The sequence below is a fragment of the Coloeus monedula genome (genome assembly GCF_965178545.1).
Source record: "Coloeus monedula genome assembly, chromosome: 1".
NCBI classification, from domain to species: Eukaryota; Metazoa; Chordata; class Aves; order Passeriformes; family Corvidae; genus Coloeus; species Coloeus monedula.
This window is the reverse complement of record NC_138781.1, coordinates 98,960,553-98,980,238: the sequence shown is the minus strand read 5'-3', so window position 1 is coordinate 98,980,238 and position 19,686 is coordinate 98,960,553.

Genomic DNA, 19,686 nt, shown 5'->3' with positions numbered 1-19,686 from the left:
AGCTTTGGGAACCATTTTCTTCATGTGTTTTATACATTCATAATTTTCTACAGCTTATACCAGTGAGAACACTGCTTCTATTGGCAGGCTAGTTTTTAGTCTAACTACTTTTTTTTTTATTATTTTTAAATGTAGGGCCCATTTTAACTCAACTTTCTGCAGTGTTTCCTGTCTGAAAGTTCAAAAGAGCTTTAAGAGCCAAGCTTAGACAAGAATGCTGTATGCAGCAGTCCAAGCACATGTAGATCCAAAGCTTCAGAGTCCCTTTGTTTACTTGGCCACAGATTCCCTGAGCTTAGTCTTGACATATTTCACTTTAATTATTTATAGCATTTTCATTAATGAAACTTAGTTATGAAAATGAGGCTATGAAGAAAGCATTACTTATAAGAAGGGTATTAGCCACTCACAGGAGATCCCCCTAGTCCCATATTTAATTAGGCCTGAGGGGGAAAAATGTCAGAGTTAAAAAACTACTGAATAATTAGTCTAAAATACTTAATGGAAGTGTTATCGTCTTCACAAAAATATTCTGAGAATTATTTTTCATCTTTATTACTTTATCTTGGCCAGCGCACTGCAATCTGTGACTTTAATAGTTGAAATAAAGTATTCCTAGACTTGGATTATTTGAGTTCATACACATGTAAGACTCACAAAAATTCACGTCTCATATTCCACAGACAAAACTCTAGGGGGATGAAGGGTGTTCACCAAACCTGAGCTTGCTTTACACGGTGTGTAGAGGTCAGCCTTAGGCTTTGGTAACTTGACTGACACAAACAAAAATATGTAAACAGCTCACTTCTTGCTCCTCATATCATTTGAGTGCTACTTAAAAGTAACTCTTCTAGAGGGGTCTCTGCAGAACAGCAAAGCTCGTTGTTCATTGGAAAGTGCAAATAAAGTAACAACTTTTAAAAAAAGCTTCAATTTAGAGGACTGAACTTACAAAATAAGGAAAAAAATACTTGTAAAGAATCCTAACAATAGAAAATAACATTCTGCCTTAATAATTTTTATCTCAGGATTAATTACTAAACATCAAAGGTGGCAGAATGGATGGAAGACATCAAATGGTAAATCCAGCAACACCGGTAACTCTTTCATTAGGAGTAAAATTTTGCCAGAGTTATCTGTTTCTTTCTGGCTGTGATGATAAACATAGTTGTATTTTGAAATAATTCCAAATTTTAAAGTATTCTGAAATAATTCTCTATCAGCATGCATGGAATGCAGCCATCTCCAGCTACCCTCAGGCTACCAAAAGTGTTTCACCTCTCAGTAATTTCAGGTGGTAACCAGTAGCCCTTTCACTGCTTGGGTCCAAGCTCACCCAGCAGTTCCATAGCACTGGCTCATCACACAGAATGCACAGCAGTCACACCCAGCCTGCGGACTCCTGCCAGACTGTCACAGCAGAGAAATCCCCACTAGCAGAGAGGCAATCCATAAGAAAACACAAGTGAATGTAAATTGTGAATTAATATGTAGTCTTTTAAAATATTTTGTGTGTTTTAATGGCGCTGCAGTCTATGGCAAATGCCATCCAGCTACTTGGAAGAGGTGTGATACTCTAAGGGGCACAGGAACTAGATTCAGTCTATTTTGTTGAACGAGGAATCAGCAGTTCGTGTAAGAAGCAGCTGGCCGGTATAAAGGGGCATTTTCAGCCCCTTTAAAATACAGCTATCATCACTGTTTACATGCAAGTTTGGTATATAAAGCAAGATGGTAAAGAAACATGAAAAAAAACCAAAAACAGGAGGGGTGTTGTGCTGAGAAATGCCTTTGCACAGCCAAATATTTTAGTTATAAGGTTTCTTCCTGCACCATTGCCTCACTAGATTCTTTGCCTTGACCCACATGGGAATAAATAACTAACAAACTTTTTTTTATCCCCCTGGTGCCCCTGAAGGGAAAACAAGCCTTCCTACCCTCTTAAAGAAACTACTTGTCAGAATCTACTCTATTTCAAACATTCAGGCATCAAAACTTCTCTGTTTTTTAAAAATAACTCAGACAGAGTTGCTTCCTTTCAGAGAAAGCACATTTGACCAAAGTGACTTGTTCTCACCAGAGAGCCCCAGCATCTTTTCAATCATCATCTGTGGCTTTCCCAGTGAGGCTGTGGTAGCCTGTCCCTGCTGGCAGCTCGGCAGGTACTCTGGTGCACGGCTGCATCATCCTCACAACTTCTGCAAGACCCTCATTTAGCTTTGAAATGAAGCATGCAGAGAAGTACAGGGAAAGAGCACTTCGTGTAACGTCAGAGAACTCTGAAATACACGTCTCTTCATCCCACCTTAATACTCTGGAAGAGGACCAGGTACTGAGGACTGCCCACAGGGAAGGACAGAGCCCCCTAAGGACCTTTTGTGCCTCTTGGGAAACAATTAGTAAAATGAGAAATTGAAAATAAACAACACAGGAAAATTGGTGAGGGGGGATAAATCAAGAAAAGAAGAATTCAAAAGATACCACACTGAAAAAGTAATTGCAAATTCATTTCTTACATACAAATATGCTGTGCAGTGCAGACAGAGAAAAACATACAAAATAATTCCTGTTCCAACATACAACAAGCAAACATACATTTCTTTTAAATTTCTCTTCAATTGAACATGATTTTAAAAATCATACTGCATGGTCTATAGTAGCAAGAAGGGAAAACTCTTCAGTAAGTAATAAAGAAGAAAGTACAATTTGGGAAGCTACATAGACCTATTCAAATAGCTCAGTGTATCTTTTAAAACAAGCTGCTTGCAATCTGGGCGTATTTCAAGTCCCAGCTGAAAGATAAATGCACTGGAGAAATAATCGCTCTTCTGATCTCCAAGAGGTTTGAACATATACTGCAATCACTCTACCATGTTCTTCTGCCAAGAGCAACAAGGACTTAAAAAAAAAAAAAGCCAAGGGGAATCATGATCTTGTGGAAAAATATCTTACTGAAATTCCTTCTAGATGATGAAATGATAGGACATAGCACGTAAATATCGAGGTGAATTTGAGGAAGTTGTGTATTTCAAGAACAGCCACCTGGAGAGAAGCTCTCTGCTGATTTGAGAAGGCTCAGGTTGCCTCAGAGCCTAACAGGCTTTGCCATTCAGAGCAAAGAGGCCAGAAGAGAGGAGACAAAAGACAGAGAACATTTTACAGCAGCCCTACCAGCCTTCAAGCTCACTGAACCGCAGAGACCCTTCTCCCCCTCCATGTCTTCTTCCCAGGCTACAGACTGTCCTCCACACACACCAGCCTTGCCCTACCTGCACACCCTTCTCTTCACTTGGGGAGGGGACACGGCTTCTTCGGAACAGCCAGATCCTACAGGCATCATCAGTACACCACCCTGACTAAAGGCTCAATCCTGCCATCCTTATTTACACACCAGTCCTACCTAAATGCCTCTTACAGACCATATCACCAGACTATGGACCACAGACTACACCAGAGCACAGAAGAACAAGCTTATCTTTAAACAGTCAGCCTGTACCTGAATTTGCAGGAAATTCTGGCACTCTGCAACCTATAATGGTAAAGGCAGCACAGCTCTGAATGAATTTTTTGAGAGTAATCCAAACTAACCCAGTAAAGCCCTATGAAAAAATCCCAAGAAGACTGACAAATTTTCCAAATATATTCAGTTATTAGAAGTCGCAATCCTGACAACAGACCTCCTGAAGTCTGTTTAAGCGTGCCAAAACTGACACAGGACTGAAAAAGAAAAATAAAAAGCTTCTGGAAAAACAAACAAGAAATTTCTATTAATCTATTTCCACTCAGGCTTTTAAAATCCTTGGGCAGCATTTTGCAATACTTTTTTTTGTCTAATTATTTTCAACCAGCCTTCCCCCGCAGCTGGTGAAGCTCTTCCCGTTTTCAAAGTTTGCTGTCTGAACCCTGAGATATTATTTTGAGCTTCTCCAAATACATCATGTGTTTTTGTGTCTTTCTCCCTCCATGAGCTAATGACATTTTGCAGCAGGCTTCCGAGCGGGAGCCAGGAAAGCAGAGTCAGGCCTTTCCCAACTGATGCCTCACCCTTAGCACGGGAACAAATACATGAAATAAAGGTAAAAACACTGATGCTGAAAAAAGCTGGAGGTATGCATTTGCAACAAGGTGATCGCTCTCAAAATGAAGTCAGCAAAACCTCTGTAACCCAGATTTTTTTGTGGGTCCTCAGGAATCAGTTCAGCAGCAAGGCAGGGTGGGGGGAGTTTGTTTTCTCACTGCTACAGGGTATGTTGAGAAACACAGAGCTGTCACCCACTCAGTACATATTTTGTGTTTTAGTGTACTGTGCGTGTTTGTCTTCTGAGAGACAAAGAAATGTACTTTACTAGTTACACTGTAGTATTCTAAGCAATGAATTGAAATGTATCATTAACATCTAGGACAAGCTTTATCTTGCTACCAAAACAAAGGGACTATTCTTTGAACAAATTGAGGGGGAAAATCCCATAATGACAATGAAGAGTTCGTCTCCCTAAAAACTGTGCTGCACAAGAGTAACAATTACAGGCTTATATTCTACAGACTGAGGTTGCAAATGGCTGCATGAAGCGATGCATTCACTATTGGGAGAGTAAGTACCATTGATGACAAGGCCTTGGGGCTTCTGCTGTTCGCAGACCAATCAATAATCCATTATGAACAAACTACATTTCCCCCTAATATGAAGAAATGAATAAAAGGGAATCAGTAACACTAGTACTTTCATGGAAAAAAACCCAACAATGCAGAAATCACAAAATGCCATCACAAGACTTAAAACTATTGGTGATGTCTAACACTGACAGAACTACCCACAATAATCCTTTATTTTACAGCAGTTGCTGGAGACCATTACATTTTATTTTAAAAAAAAAAAAAAAAAAAAAAGCTTATTTTAACAGCAAGATTTTTTCAAGGCTACTTATTCTGGCTGCAGGACAAAACAAAAAGCAACATTAATCTTTCAAGGCGAGGAGAATATGAACTAACTTCACCCGAACATCTACCAGCTTGCTTCAAACTATTTTCTAATGCAACGTAAATAAGACTTCTAATTAGAAATAACTGTCCAAATGTGACTGGTCAACCATAACAAGACTTTATTGCAGCAGCTGTGTTACCATCCAGACATGAGGCCCTGAAACTGTTGTTCTCCCATTGTCATTGTCAGATGCTACAATACAATCAAGAGAGGATCCATTTAAATAACACAACCATAGCAAACCTCAGCATCCTGAGTCCAGTTTTCTACTCAGACCTCTCAGCACAGCAGCACCAGAAGGCAGAAGAGAAAAGCTCTCCCAAAAAATTACAGATAAAGAACCTAAATTAAAAAAAAGTTACCGATTTTTTTGATGGGTAACAGTAAATTAGACCCAAAGGAAACACTGAGACTGATATTACTAATGCATAAGGCAGCCTATGTCCTTTTTCTGAAATGTAAAGACTAGTAGTTAAAGTTGACCTCGCAGGGTGGGGGGCTAGCGGGAATGAATGCACAATGCGATTATTGATCAGCCCTAGAAAAGCCAAGAACTGCACTAGTGCAGATGTGATTTTTCTTTTCCTAGGGCCGTTAATGATATATACCGGCAAGTCAAAAGCTCTTATTTTGACATGCTGTAACAGTATCATTAATTCTGAAAATAAGCATCAACTTAGGTTCAACTCAGGTTTGAACTTAGGTTCAAAAAAAAAAAACACTTAAAAAACCCCAACAACAAAAAAACCCCCTCCATTTTACTTCAGTATAACAGTAATGTCTTCCTATTTGGCCACACCCACTAAGGGCGTTAACTTCAGTGGCTGATTATTCCTGAAGCCTAAGATTTAAACATTGAAGAAACATTTACAGTCCTGATAGTTTCAAACAAAAAAAAAATAAGTCAGTTACAAGCAGAGTCACCTCAATACTGTGTACTACCTCCTTATTCAAATCGATGGCATTGATGCTGTCTATTCATGCATGTCTATGGAGATGCATATATATATGGGCAGCACAGTATTTTCCCAGCATCCAATAGTGCTTTTATATTTAATGATCTTGTTAGGGTTTCCACTGCAGACCAATTTACACAAGGTTGTAACATGGCCATTTTAAATCTTCAGTGTGGGGGCTGATTTCAAGCTGTACGGGCGGGGTATTTTTCTGTCAATATGCTCTGTTCCGAGCTCAGTTTGTATCTTACAACAGTAAAAAATTTTAAAGTATCTGTTTTTATTTGCAGTGTCACGACAAGGAAATACTTTGGGTTTTTGCAATTTTTACATTATCTGTATAGAAGAACAGGGACTGGATCACCAGCTGGCAGAAAATGCAGGAGTGCAGTACATGGCACACACAGACACATACCCACCCCTTCTCACTGCCTCCTTCCTCTGCCCCATCAATGCAAGCTACACACAAACCACATCCTCAGCTGCCATAACTGTACACAGTGCCATGAAATCAATTTGTATCAATTCAGAAGCTGTACTGCTAACTAAAACTGGAATGTCTTTGTGCTGTGTACATCAAGACCTGAATGCAAGAAAAACATGAGCATAATTGAAGGTAAACATTTTGAATTGTTCATTTCCTACCCCAGCAAAAGTTACACAAAGCAACCTTGCCCTAAGAGCCCAAATTCTACTCTGTCACAACTAACAATTACACCAGTAAGGAACAAACTTCAGTGCTTTAGTAGATTCATGCAGTGCTGCAACAACTTGTCCGTAGCAGACCTCAATGCATAAAGCTGTATGTTTAATACCAAACAAGTTTACTAGCCACAGTTATGTGTTCACCAGGTCAATGGAAAGTAAATATTATTTCTATAGGCCACTGCTGCAAGATAAGCTGTGTGAAGAATTCAGAAATTCAAGGTAATAAATTAATTTCGCTTATACCTAATATATCCTACAGCTCAAACTACAACAGTAAAATCATTACGTTACAAACAGAAGTGTTGCCAAGCGTTAACCCATTAACAGACTTAGGATTACAGCACTGTGCTTTGATAAACTACTAATTTCTTACTGTAACAAAAATTATTTCTGAAGTAACACCACCAAATTGTTTGCTTACTTCTTCCCCTTCCAAAGTATTATAAAGGAATTGTAAAGCAGTGAAACAAAAGCAAGAAGAGTGCATTGAAAAAAAAACCAAAAAAAAAAATTGGGGGGAGGGGAGAAGGAGTGGGACAGAAAGGGCAGAGGGACTGTGCCCTGAAATACAAGGAGGAATAATCATATGCAATAAACCATAGAAGCGTTCTCTTAAACATTACCGTCTGAGATAGCACTGCTAGCACTGAGAAGCAACACAAAACTCACAAAACACACATTTGCAGATGTTGGGCTAGTTTTTTTTGTGTGTGTGTGTAGAGATATGTATGTGTCTGTATGTGTGTGTATATATAAAGCATTTCACTGTAAGCTCCTGTAAAACACAAAACAGCATGGACAAGCTCTATTTTAGGAAGCTTTCTTAAACGTTTAAGAACTTAAGCAGGTAATTCATTAAGACTTTCAACTACAGTTTTTCCACACTCTGCAGCATTTCTGAATTTCAAGCACGCAGACTATGCCCAGGCCCAAGCAAAGACACTGCACTTCAGAGATCCCACACCAGCCAAGCTGAAGCTTGCTCTACACCAGCTGAGACTCAGCACTTACTGCGCTGCTTAAATCGCACACAGCTTTGGCTCCATGACACCACCAGTCCCAAACTGGCAGATGACAGTGCTAAAGGCCAATCTGTGGACAGCCAGTGTCTCAGAAATACCTTCATTTCACCTTCTTTAAACTGAAGTACACAGTACCCCTGAAGATCAATCCATCCACAAGTGTAATTTGTGATGATGAGCTTATCTTACACGTAGCAGTAAGACAGCTGACTGCTAGCAGTTTAAAAGAAGGATCAAAAGTTCCTAAGTTCAGCGTAAGTTTTAAAGAAGTCAGCTGTTGCTGCATTACTCCAACTGTTCATTTTAGAGTTTTCTGCAGTTATCATCATTAAAAGCCATTTCCATTACATATGTGATAAATCCAACTTTGAAATATACTGAATCTTGTATTGGCCCTTCCCTGTCAGCACAGAAAAGCAAACAGGTATAGCCAGTACAATAAAAGTGGCATAACCATAAAGCATGAGTTGATTTGCACACTGAAATAACTACTCTTGTCCTCTTTTTATTCATATACTTATTTAAACACAAAGGGAAGAAAGCAATATTCTTGTATGCCAAATGAATACAAAGCACAAGATGACTTTTTCTGGATTTCAAACCTTCCAGTCAGGAGAAAAGAAACTAAACCTGAAATCAAATCTTTCAGCTGTCTGTTGGCCTGGCTTATTTTGGTAGGAAGTGCTGAACTATCTCTGTGGAACATCACTGTAATGTATCACCTAAAAGAGACAAACATTCCATCCGGTCCTTATAAATACAATTTCAAAGCACATTTTACCAACCCTGTCAACTCTGCTCACATAACAGCACAATGTAAAGCATGCTTCAGAATTTGGCAGGTCAGGACATTGTGGAATCACAAGATGAGCCCCGATAACTCTGTTCGGAACTACTCTGTACATGTACTTCTCCTTGTCATTTAATCAAACACTTGGAACCTTTGGGCCAGTCCTTCACCTACAGGGTACAAGGCACTTACCCAGAACTCCAAAGACAGACAGAAATTTACCCAAGTGCAGAAAATGATTCTGTGTTACATCCTCTGTGAAAAAGAAAGGCCTGGATGGACATCAATCTCCAAAACCATTCCTGAGCTCATTGCTGGCCTTGGGTACAGGAAGGTAGAGTTAAGAGCAGAAAAAAGTAAAGGAACAAACCCCACCTCTACTTAGATACTCTCTTAACAGCCTCAACACTCAAACGCTGAGCAACTACTTCAAAACAAAACCTCTGAAATTATCACTCATAGCATAGCAAGCAAGCAAGCCTGTAAGGAAGAAAGGTCTGTTGCACAGGCTGTTGCTGGTTTATCTATTTTTCGATACACTACAACTAAAACTTGCAAGACAAATCTATCAACTGGTAAGAAAAACATGAATTACATACACCAAGAACACCAATCTGTTTGCATCACAAAATATTAGTCAGACTTTATTACTGATTTCAAAGAAATGAGTGTATGTACCACATGCACCCACCAACACCCGCTCTCCTCACCACCCTTCACAACAGAGAACTCAACACACCACCATCACTGCACATGTCGCTGCACCTTCCACCGCAGCCCACGTCCCTGTCCATCCCACCCGCCCCCACACCACTTCTGTGGCACTGACCTTCTTACTGCTGCTCTCTGACCTGGCTCCACCCCACCTCCGCCACCACCATGCCTCCCAGCCCCAGCTGTCCACGCACACTGCCTGCCTGTCAGATTCCTTCTGGATCACCTGAGGCCAGATGCCAGGCTCACACTCCCTTCCCAGCCACTGCCATCCCGCAGATGTAGTTTAAAGGCCATGACTTTTCCCCACTCTTCCCCATCTGTCTGCCTGCCCTCCAGCCCTTTCTCAGTTGTCCCCAACACTTCTGCCTCTTCCAGGGGCACTTTCACTTTCTTCTCTTTCCCAAACCTGTTTGGGCTCTTCATGACTAATTCTTCCATTTGGGCTCTCCCTCATTAGTTCAGTCCCTGCTCACTGGCTTGTTGTTTGCCAGGACATTCCAACACACTCACATGCCGTCTCCTTGCCCCTTCTGTCCTCTTCCACAGAAGATGCCCACTTTTCAAGCTTTTATATCCTCAGTTACAATAGAATAATCTCTAGCCACCAAGCCTGTAACTTGCCCCCGTCTTCTGCTCTCCCAAAAATCAAAGGACGCCAACACCCATGCCATATGCCTCGCATGTTACGTTCAAGCACCATTCTTCAAGGACCTACACAGTTCCACCCTACCCTCTTTTGTGTGGGCAGTGACTCACCCTCCCTAATACATCTTTTATATCGGTTTCCCACTTACGAGCTTGTGTTCTGACACTGTATTTAGAACTGGTTTTTCATTATATTTTCATTCATTCTTAAAAGCATATTTTCCAAAAATGACTCAAAATTAAATCCATCACTCAATTTTGTATAGTTCCTTGCCCCTAATACATAATATGTGTACTATATATTGCTATGTTCTAATTGGTATGTATATTCCTCAAGGCAGGAACTTGAGATCTTTTATACGTGCTCTTTTATGTACTTTTATACAGTGCCAAATGTTCCAACTTCAAATAATTTCTAAGAGCAAATTATCATTATAAAGTCAAGATTCACCTTTTCAAAGAGTCAAAGTCCCTCTTTTCATCAGAGGAACAGACAGAAGTTGAGAAATAGCTTCTTTCCCATGAGCTCTGAAAGTAAACTAATCCCCTCTTCTGCCTACCCAGAGTTCATCTCTTAAGTTAACCAAAAGGACCATCAAATAAATGGTAAAGCTAAGCTAGTAAGAAGCTAACACGGCATAAATCACGTCACTAACCCCTAGCCTGTCTGCCTTTCTGAAACATACATTTCCAGCCAATGTTATGCATTTACATTTAATAACAAACAAAAAGCATAATGACAAATAAAATCCAAGTGCTGCACTTCTCTCTCATCTCTTCACAACCAACTGGAAAAAAATTAGGCAATGCAGAACATGAAATTAAAGGGTGAGATCCTTAGAGGTGATGCTCACTTCAGTGACATATTCTTCTTACAGGAGTTAGTCTCTTTCTACACCTGGGACTGTAGGTATGATTTGAAAGCTCTTCAAACTCACTTTCCTCCAGCATGGGCATGGTGCTTCATATCACACATTTTACCATTCTGCAAATAGAAATACACTCCTTCACCCCTCAGGGCAATGCTGAAGTGAGTAGATTTTCCACCAGAGAAGCACAACATAACTGTGACTCTTTAACTCCAAAAGCAGAATTTGAGCCACACCACTAAATCCTTAAACCTGTTACACAACAAATAAGCATGGATTACAGCGTGGCTGGTTCATTATGGGATGTTTGTGATGCTATTCCTAACACACAAACGCCATTTGTCTTGGCCACATACATAAAGACCATTCTCCTATTTCAGGTTATCCATCTTTACCATCGCTTTCACTTCTCTGCATCTCACCCATTTATTACTCATTTACTCCCTATTTAATACACCTCTACACCACAGACAGTGCTAAATAATCATGATGTAACAGCACAGTATTACACTTGCTCTATATATAAATGACTGCTAGACTACAATTACCTGACACTTCTTACTACCAAAACAAACCATTTATAACTATATATTACCTTTAGTACTCCATGGCTATGCCACTTGCAGCACTAAACAAAGAGCATACAAATAAAAAGAACCAATCTACACCAGGGAGGTTTGTATTTCAGTAGAAATAGCAAACATAAGTTGTAGAAAATGCCTGACTAAAAGCACATTTTTAGGTAGGTGTAAAATAATTTTGGCAGGTTTACAACAGTCAGCTACAACGTTTGCTAATACTTCAGAGGATTTGGGATTTTGGTTTTTTTTAAACAGGTTTAGATAAGCACACCTGTATTCACTTCCTTAAGTAATGGGTACATTTATCAAAGCTACTGTTTATAATCTGAAGAGATGACTTTCTCACAAGAAAAATTTTGCCATATATATGTAAGAAAAAAACAGCCTCAATTTCACCAGCAGTAAAAACCCACAATCTTGAAAGAAAAACACACACATTATTACTACCATGTATGGGGTCAAAAGTACACCACCTTATCTATAATCAAGTGTTTTGTAAACATAAGGAAACTTTTTCCTTAAACCCTTGTATCAGGTTTGTATTCAAGCAGGACAACTCCTTTCAATACCATGATTCTGAAAATACAGGTTTACAACTAGAAGTATTGTTCCTCATTCTGTCACATTTCTTTTTTGACAGGCTTTCAAGAATCTCCTGAACTTGATTAATTCAAATGTGATTCATTCAATTAACATATAAAATCAAGGTGTTCATTAAATACAATATCCAAAACCAGGTATGGATAAAACTTGCACAGAAAGCACAATTGAAATGGTTATTATAGTACTGCCAACTCAGAGCACTAAACCTCATGGGTCAAGTACTCAAATACATGGTACATCCATCGACTTAGGAGAGGTTTCTGACTCTATCTTGGCTGTGGATTCTCTTATTTGTCTTTTGAGCTTTTACAGTACACTCAGTCGTATCTCAAGCTTCTTCCAACAACCACGAAGTCAAGGAACTTTCTGTTTTCACAGGCTTACATCTTCTCTTTTAGAATCTGGACTGCAGAAAAAGGGGCTTTAGGAAATGATCCCTACCTTCTCCACTGACAAATTTTAAGTGGGAACATCATAACTGAAGCAAACAGATGTGGTATTCCTTTGCTCTGCTGCTTCACTCATAAAATACTCCTCAGAAGGTTACACCAGCTCACCTATAAACATCTAATGCAGGGGTACAGAACAATCCCTCCATATGTGCATTGGTGGATGGATGGTGCAATTTACAGAGCATGCATAGTCTCCACTTACTCCACAGGATGTACAGGTAATCAAAAAATTAGGCAAAAGAAAGATCTGCCAGAATGTTTCTAGTATAACCCTGAATATAAGTAGAATAGATGTGGAAGGAGGTGACAAACCCCGCTATGTCTCACTGGGTTTTTCATCTGCAAAACTGTGTCTGTCCTGGTTATAGCTAAAGGCAGTTGCAGCATTTGCTAACACTGAAACCACTAAGAGGTTGTTTCAACCCAAATTAAGAGGTATCCCATAAAGGAGAAGTCAACAGACCAACCCCCTGAGATACAGCAATAATACTGGAAAATAAGGTCCAGAATAGCCTCTGTTTCACGACTTATTCTCTAGCATATTATCAATTTGGAACTTAGGAAGACAACATTCCTGCATATGCTTCAGATAACAAACCAAAGGTACAAAGACTGGTCTCATGCTGTTACCTAGATGCTTCCTCATGCCGCCTTCTACATGGCTGGACCAACTGAGGCTGGTCCAGCCTCTGTAGTGGAGTTTGGCCACCAATGGGCCCTGTCACTGGTCATCATGATACCTCTTGCATGAGTCAACTGCTTTTTGGGAACCCCATTAGGGCAGCTGGATACAGGTCATTTAATCAACAAGTTTCTCTCATCTTGGGACTTGCAGAAAGACTGCCAGCATATTAGAAGTTTAGACCCACTCAAGGCTTCAGTTACAAACCATGGGTCAAATTCTAACCTAAGCCAGACAGGTGTCCCTCCTGACTTACTGTGACGACTTTAGCACCCACTGCACACTTATACCCATACAAGAAGGGAGACACCAGCCCTTCAGTTTTGGTTTTAAACTGCAAGGCTGACATTTATCTTTCTTACACATTTAGAATTATTTCCTTTTGTACCAGAATTCTTTGTAAAACCCTGCCTGAGCCTACAGGATGTACATTAGCTGGAAACCAAGGCATCCAAAATTTTAAGAAAGTACCCAATTTACCTAGCACCTCACCACTACCCAATTCACATAAAGCTTAGTATTTGCAAATGGACAAATTCCAGAAAGAAAAGCCCATCCACGCTAAGAAACCAAGAAGACTCAGATATGACCTCTAGCTTAGTCACTGAATTGCAAACGGGTCAAACTGTGAGAGCACCCCAAGAGGCTTCTGATGCTCCTTCCCCAAGCAGCTGCAACCAAGCACTGTCAAAGATAAGGGATGGGGCACATGAGTCTTCAGCCTGTCCCAGTTCAGACCCTCTTATGTTCCCATGACTATTAGTGAGGAATCCAAAGCCATCTGGTGCTGTACAAGAAAAGGGCGAAGGTCTCCCCACATTCAGATGTTACAGCCCAGCCACCTCCAGTCAAAGGGTGGGGCGTCGCTTTTATGTGGCCGCAGAATTTCAGGGCAAGGCTTATCTTCCACAGCAAGTTGCAAAACAGCTGGCGCTGCAGCCACCCAGAGCACAGCCACCACCTCTGGCACAGCAGCAGAAACACGCCTTGGCAAGGTAAAGAGGACTCCCTTCCCCACCTTTTTATGAACATCTGTGAGAGGTCAACAGTCTCCGAAAGAGCTGACAACACAACTTTCAAACTGGGAAGGCAAATAGTGCAGATTCCCTGGAACAAAAAAAAAAAAAAAAGCTCTAAAAGCACACACATCTCCCACTCTGCTACCTGCTCTGTTTGCACCTCACTACTTCCCACCACGCAGGCTGCCAGGAACACAGACACCTCCCTTACTAGAAACCTGACACTGCCATGGCTGCCTACAAGAGGCTTCAGAGACAGCCTCCTTGTGCCTCCATCGAATAACCAACTCACACCAATTATCTTGCATCCAAAGGGAAGGAACAAAAATCAAATTAATAAACTTTGGTAACTAATGACAGGGAGTTTTTACATCTTAAATCATGACATACAAAAAGATGTCAGTAAGATTTAAAGTGCATTCAGTACAGATTTTCTGAGTAAAGGGTATGCTACCATGAAGAGAGGACATTATCAGTGTATTGGCACACACACCAAACTTCACACCTTTCACTGTAAAACCAACAGTTTCTCTGTTTGAAACAGTAAAGCTCATCTGTAGAAATTTTGCGGCTAACAAACATTTGATTTCACTTTCCAGCAACAATACAGCCATCGTATTACAAATACCATCAAATAAAATTTTAATTATTTTCAAAGACTCACTTGGTAGCTGTTAATGAACGCAAACGGTTAGGGAAATCCTGCCAAAAGAAAGTAATGACCAGATGTGTACCAGTGCAGCAAGGTCTAACTTAAATGAATAACAACTTTAAATCATTAAAAAGAGTTGGACTCATCTGTTATCAACCTTCATCCCAACATTTATTCTAAAGCCTTTCTCCTAACCCAGAATCTATATAAGCCCTTGACCAAAGTAATTTAGAAATCATGAAATATATGTTAATATCTAAATAAGAGAAAGAACATTAATTTTATAGGCTTTCACATTTAAATCTCACATTCTTTTAAGTAACTTCCATTAACCTCTCTTTACAGCTTTTTCTGAGTTCATAATGCTTCCTGCAGACAAAAATAAAACAAACTGCAGAGATATCAGAAAGTTATAGATGTACACTTTAATTACCCTATATTAGTAATGTTTGTCATCTACATTAACATTGTAAATGAAAACAACACATGCAGATCCAGAGATGTGCTTGCAATAGTTTGCACCCTTGGCCACCACGCCTGTGCGGCAGCAGCTAATTACAGGGGTGAGCTATGCCAATATGGAGCTTGTGCTTGTATTGCAAAAAAGAGCAATTCATAGCCCAGCTTAGTTTTAACTGCACAGCGTGGGGCTCAGAGAAAAGACCCACATTTTGTACTGGTATTATTAGAGTGGTGTTTTTCACAAAACGGAGAAGTATTTTTCCGTATACATCAAATAACCCAAAAGTGCAACACCTTGTATCATGTTGCATTTCCTTATAAGGGATATGCAACCCAAAAATATTTAAACCACTCCAATAACCCCCTGACATGAACATACTAAACTCCAAGGCATAAAAACACAACATATCTTTAGCACAGCACAGAAATACCAAATTTAAAAGTTATTTCATTTGTAAATGCATCCTTATTAGAAGAATGCTTCTTGCTTCATTGGTTCATATTCCCAAGTCTCTGGCCAATTGAGCAAGTAAGTGAAACAACATCTATGCATTTTATAATTAAGTTATCTCCACATTACTGTTTTTGTTCTGCACTGATGAAAGCACTAAAGGAAGAAATGCAGCTGCTGAGCACCAAAGGCGCTCCTCATTTCAAGTACCTTACAAAACAAAGGCTGAAGTCAAAAGTTGGTCACATTCATTCAGCACAATAAAATCTTTCAGGGAGAGTCACCACAATAATCAAAAATCAATCATAAAATGTGCACAAAATCACAGTTCTTCACCCTTCAACTCTAGCATCCACAGGCAGATTTTCTGCTAGTGTTACAATTATTTTTATCTATAATTATTTGAATCAATTCTCTAAAGAAACATAACCCAACAGCTGAAAAACTACATGTAAGGTTTTAATTATTCTCTTAGTGTCTTGCCATGAAGTTTGCTCTAACATTTTTCCAGCTGGCCAAGAAAAGCAAACATGTGTCAAGGTCAGAGAGAAATAGTTGGTTCTAACTTCATTTGAATTCCAGTTCTGGGCAACAAAAAAATCCAGCAATTTAAACAGGAAACTGTCTTAATAGTTCTGAATTCATCTTTTCCATGAATGGAGAAGCAACATGCAGTAAGTCTGTCTGCTTCTGCTTGTTTCATCATTGAGGGAAAGAAAAAAAAATTTAAAAAAGCCTCAGATTTGGTCTTGCTGAAGCAGATCTGCAAGCAGTGGCTGGTTTAACAAAGCTAATCTTCACTGAAGCACATAATACGTAAATTGCAGACCACAGCAGTCTGTTGCTTTCCTAATACTGCAGTGTTGGTTTCTAATATGAACTGGAACCTCTTGTACAAAAATTCTCAGGATAATCAAGTGCTGCCAGGTCATTCCTTGTCATACAATTTAGTGTAGTTTCAGTGACATTGCAAGCATTTTGTGGCTTTACTAAGGCTGACTAAGCTTAACTGTTGCACTGGTTTTTTTAAAATCAATTTTAGCATAATAAATTCCCTTTTGTGACACACACTGTTCATATTTGGTATCAAAGTAACAGAGCATGCACAATCATGAGGATATTTCCTTAAAATCTGAGCCACTATAGCAGTGGTTCAGATGAAAAAAAACCACTTTTTCTAAAACCACAGCCATCCTTCATCTTAAGAAAAGCAGTAAGAGATGAGACCAGTACCCCAACTTCAGAGGGCACAAAGTGATTTAGAAGTAGGCAAGAGCATCCTTCTTTGAAAATGTGTCTTCTTCACTTCATGCTTTGAGTAGCCCTCTTATGCCAAAAGTCATATGTCATAACCTCTCCATTAGTTAGCCTGAGCTGTAATGTTTTACTCTGATAATATCTCAGCATAGTGAGTTCCACAGGTCAAATGTCTTTGAGAGGTCAGCTCATTCTGGCACCCAGCCACATGAAGACATTTCTTTTCACTCAAGCCTCACTCCAACTCCTCAGACTGTGAATAGGCAATACTGGGTTTGAATAGAAGTTCAATGTAGAATATTGGTGAAATAACCTGAGCCTAAAGCAATCTTTTGTCAATGACTACATTTAATTTGAAACAGATGTTTAGCCAGTTTTACCATACAGTACATTCTACATACTTGCACATGTAAAGATGCCCAATACAGGCAGACAGGGAGAGAGGCATGAACTGAAATTTTCAAAGTAGCTGAAGAGTCTTACAAATGTTGTTATGGAGGTTCCTTTGAAAATTTCAGCTATGCTTTTTGTAAGTCTCCTCATCGGGCTTTTATACAAGAGTTAATCAGATAATTTGGTGATAAGTACTCAAGAATGCAGAGCTAGAAAAGAAAAAAAAAAATCTCTTACACATAGGAGGAAAATGGGGAAAGACAGAGGGAGGGAGATTATAGTGTGTGTTTTTGAGGGAAGTACTTTTTGGTCTACCCTTTAGTCCATGGGAGTTAAGTTTGTTTTAACCGCTACTTTGAAAATGCCCCAATTTGTCTGCAGAGCAAACTAAAAACTGTCTGAAATCATCAAACTTTCAGGTATTACCCAGAACAACTACAAAAAAGGACACATAGTGAATCCTGCTTGAAATTTAATAACAAGAAGTATTTTATATTGTCTGAGGAAATCTAGGACATCCTGAGCTTCACATCATGTCCATAGTGTATGGAACTATTTCAGGATGTATTTAAAACTGATCATTTATGAATACTTTCCTAAAGACATGTAGTCTTAGCATTTCCGTATTTTGTTGCATATTGCTTGAACAAAATTATCTGTTGCACATTATTCACGGTGTCCTAAAGTGGCCTGCATTCAAGAAAGCCTCATCCGTGTTCTCATTCCACATAAAACCATTAAACTGCTGCAAATGGTAAAGTCATCATTTTCTAATTATAACTCTAAATTAAGGCTTTTGTGTTGTTAATTCTCCAGGAAAACTTGCACCTATGTTTTACAATGAAAGGAAAAATATCAAAATACATCCTACTAAAGGTTTATGAATGAATCCCTTGTATCACTGATGGAACACGCATGAAGCCAAAATCCATTCTATTTCCACATCAATTTTTTTCCTTGTACATGAAGAGATGATGACCTAAAATGATTTTCCTTTCTGAAACCAAACGCAGTGAGTGAGCTGTGCTGTAAATACAAGCTTTTCAGACATCTTAAAAATAAAGTTACTAAGAATGGAACAAAAAGAAATTTAAGCCATTAACTGAACCTTTACACAAGTCCCAGTTCTGCGAACACTTATGCAACTGAGTAACTTCACACACATAAATAATCTGCTTAAATCCAGTGGGGCTACTCTTATTTTCAAAACTACTCATACCTTTTAAGTGTGAGTAGAATCATGACATAGTAGATTTAACAAAAAACTAAATCAGAGATTCCACTGTGAAACTTGAAAATTTCTTTCAAAAAGACACTACTTAAAATACACCATCAAATTCTAGTCATCTGCTCTAAGCAAAAATACCTACAACATTCAGAATTATTTTAAAACTAAACCTGAAATTTCCCAAATGATGTGCAAATATTTTTCAAACACTTAATTGGCTCTGGAGATACTAACTAGGTTACTAATTTAAGCAAAGAATTTTCATGTCTCGGGTATCTGTACAAACCATCATGCTTAAGTGCCTAACAAGGAAAGCTTGCTTTCCAAAGCGCTTATTATTGCATTTCCCGTTGACTGCGATGGGATTTCCAAGTACTCAGCTCTTCTGAGTAAGGGAATACTTAATACCAGGACACAGGAGTGCAAATTAAGAAATCTATAATTAGGTCATCCAGATTTTACAGTTTTTACCTGACTAATTTGTGCATTGTACTAGAGATGACAAACCATCAAACACACAAAAACACGAAAAAAACCAAACAAAAACAACCCTCTAGAAATTATGACACAGTAAAATACAAAGCACACACCCTTGCTATGAGAGGATGCCAATAAAAGACTGGAGCTTTGATCTTCTTTTCAACAGTCACACATACAGTGGCAGAAATATCCTTAACCCTCCAAAATATATTCAGCCAAGACTACAAGATGGTAGTGCTTTCTCAATAAGCATTAAATAGAGGATGACTTCACCTGAGAAGTCCTTTAATCCTTCCTGTATTACTTTGTTGTCTAAGCACATAGCAAAAACCTTCCTGTCATACCTCTCCCTGGATGAGCGGAGAGCATTCTCTACAACTTGGATACAATAAACTGCAGTTCATTTTTCAAGTGTGGAATCAATATTGTTAAGTGGGAATCTGGGGGGGTTTTCCTTCCCTTGTATGAATGCTTGTAACCATTATTGAATCATTTCTCATCTTCTATCTTGCATAACATCAGTATTTGCTCTTTCAACTTTCATCTTTGTTTCTGCTGCATCTCCACTTTCAGAACCTGCTTCCAGACTCATTTTGGAGGCATTTAGTCATAGCAGGGTGGTAAAATCACTTCTTTGGGATGCTCATTTTGCGCTATGTTAAACAAACAAACAAAAAAAAGCACACCAAACATACTATAAAAAAAAAAAAAGTCACTTCCTGATACTTCCATTGATTT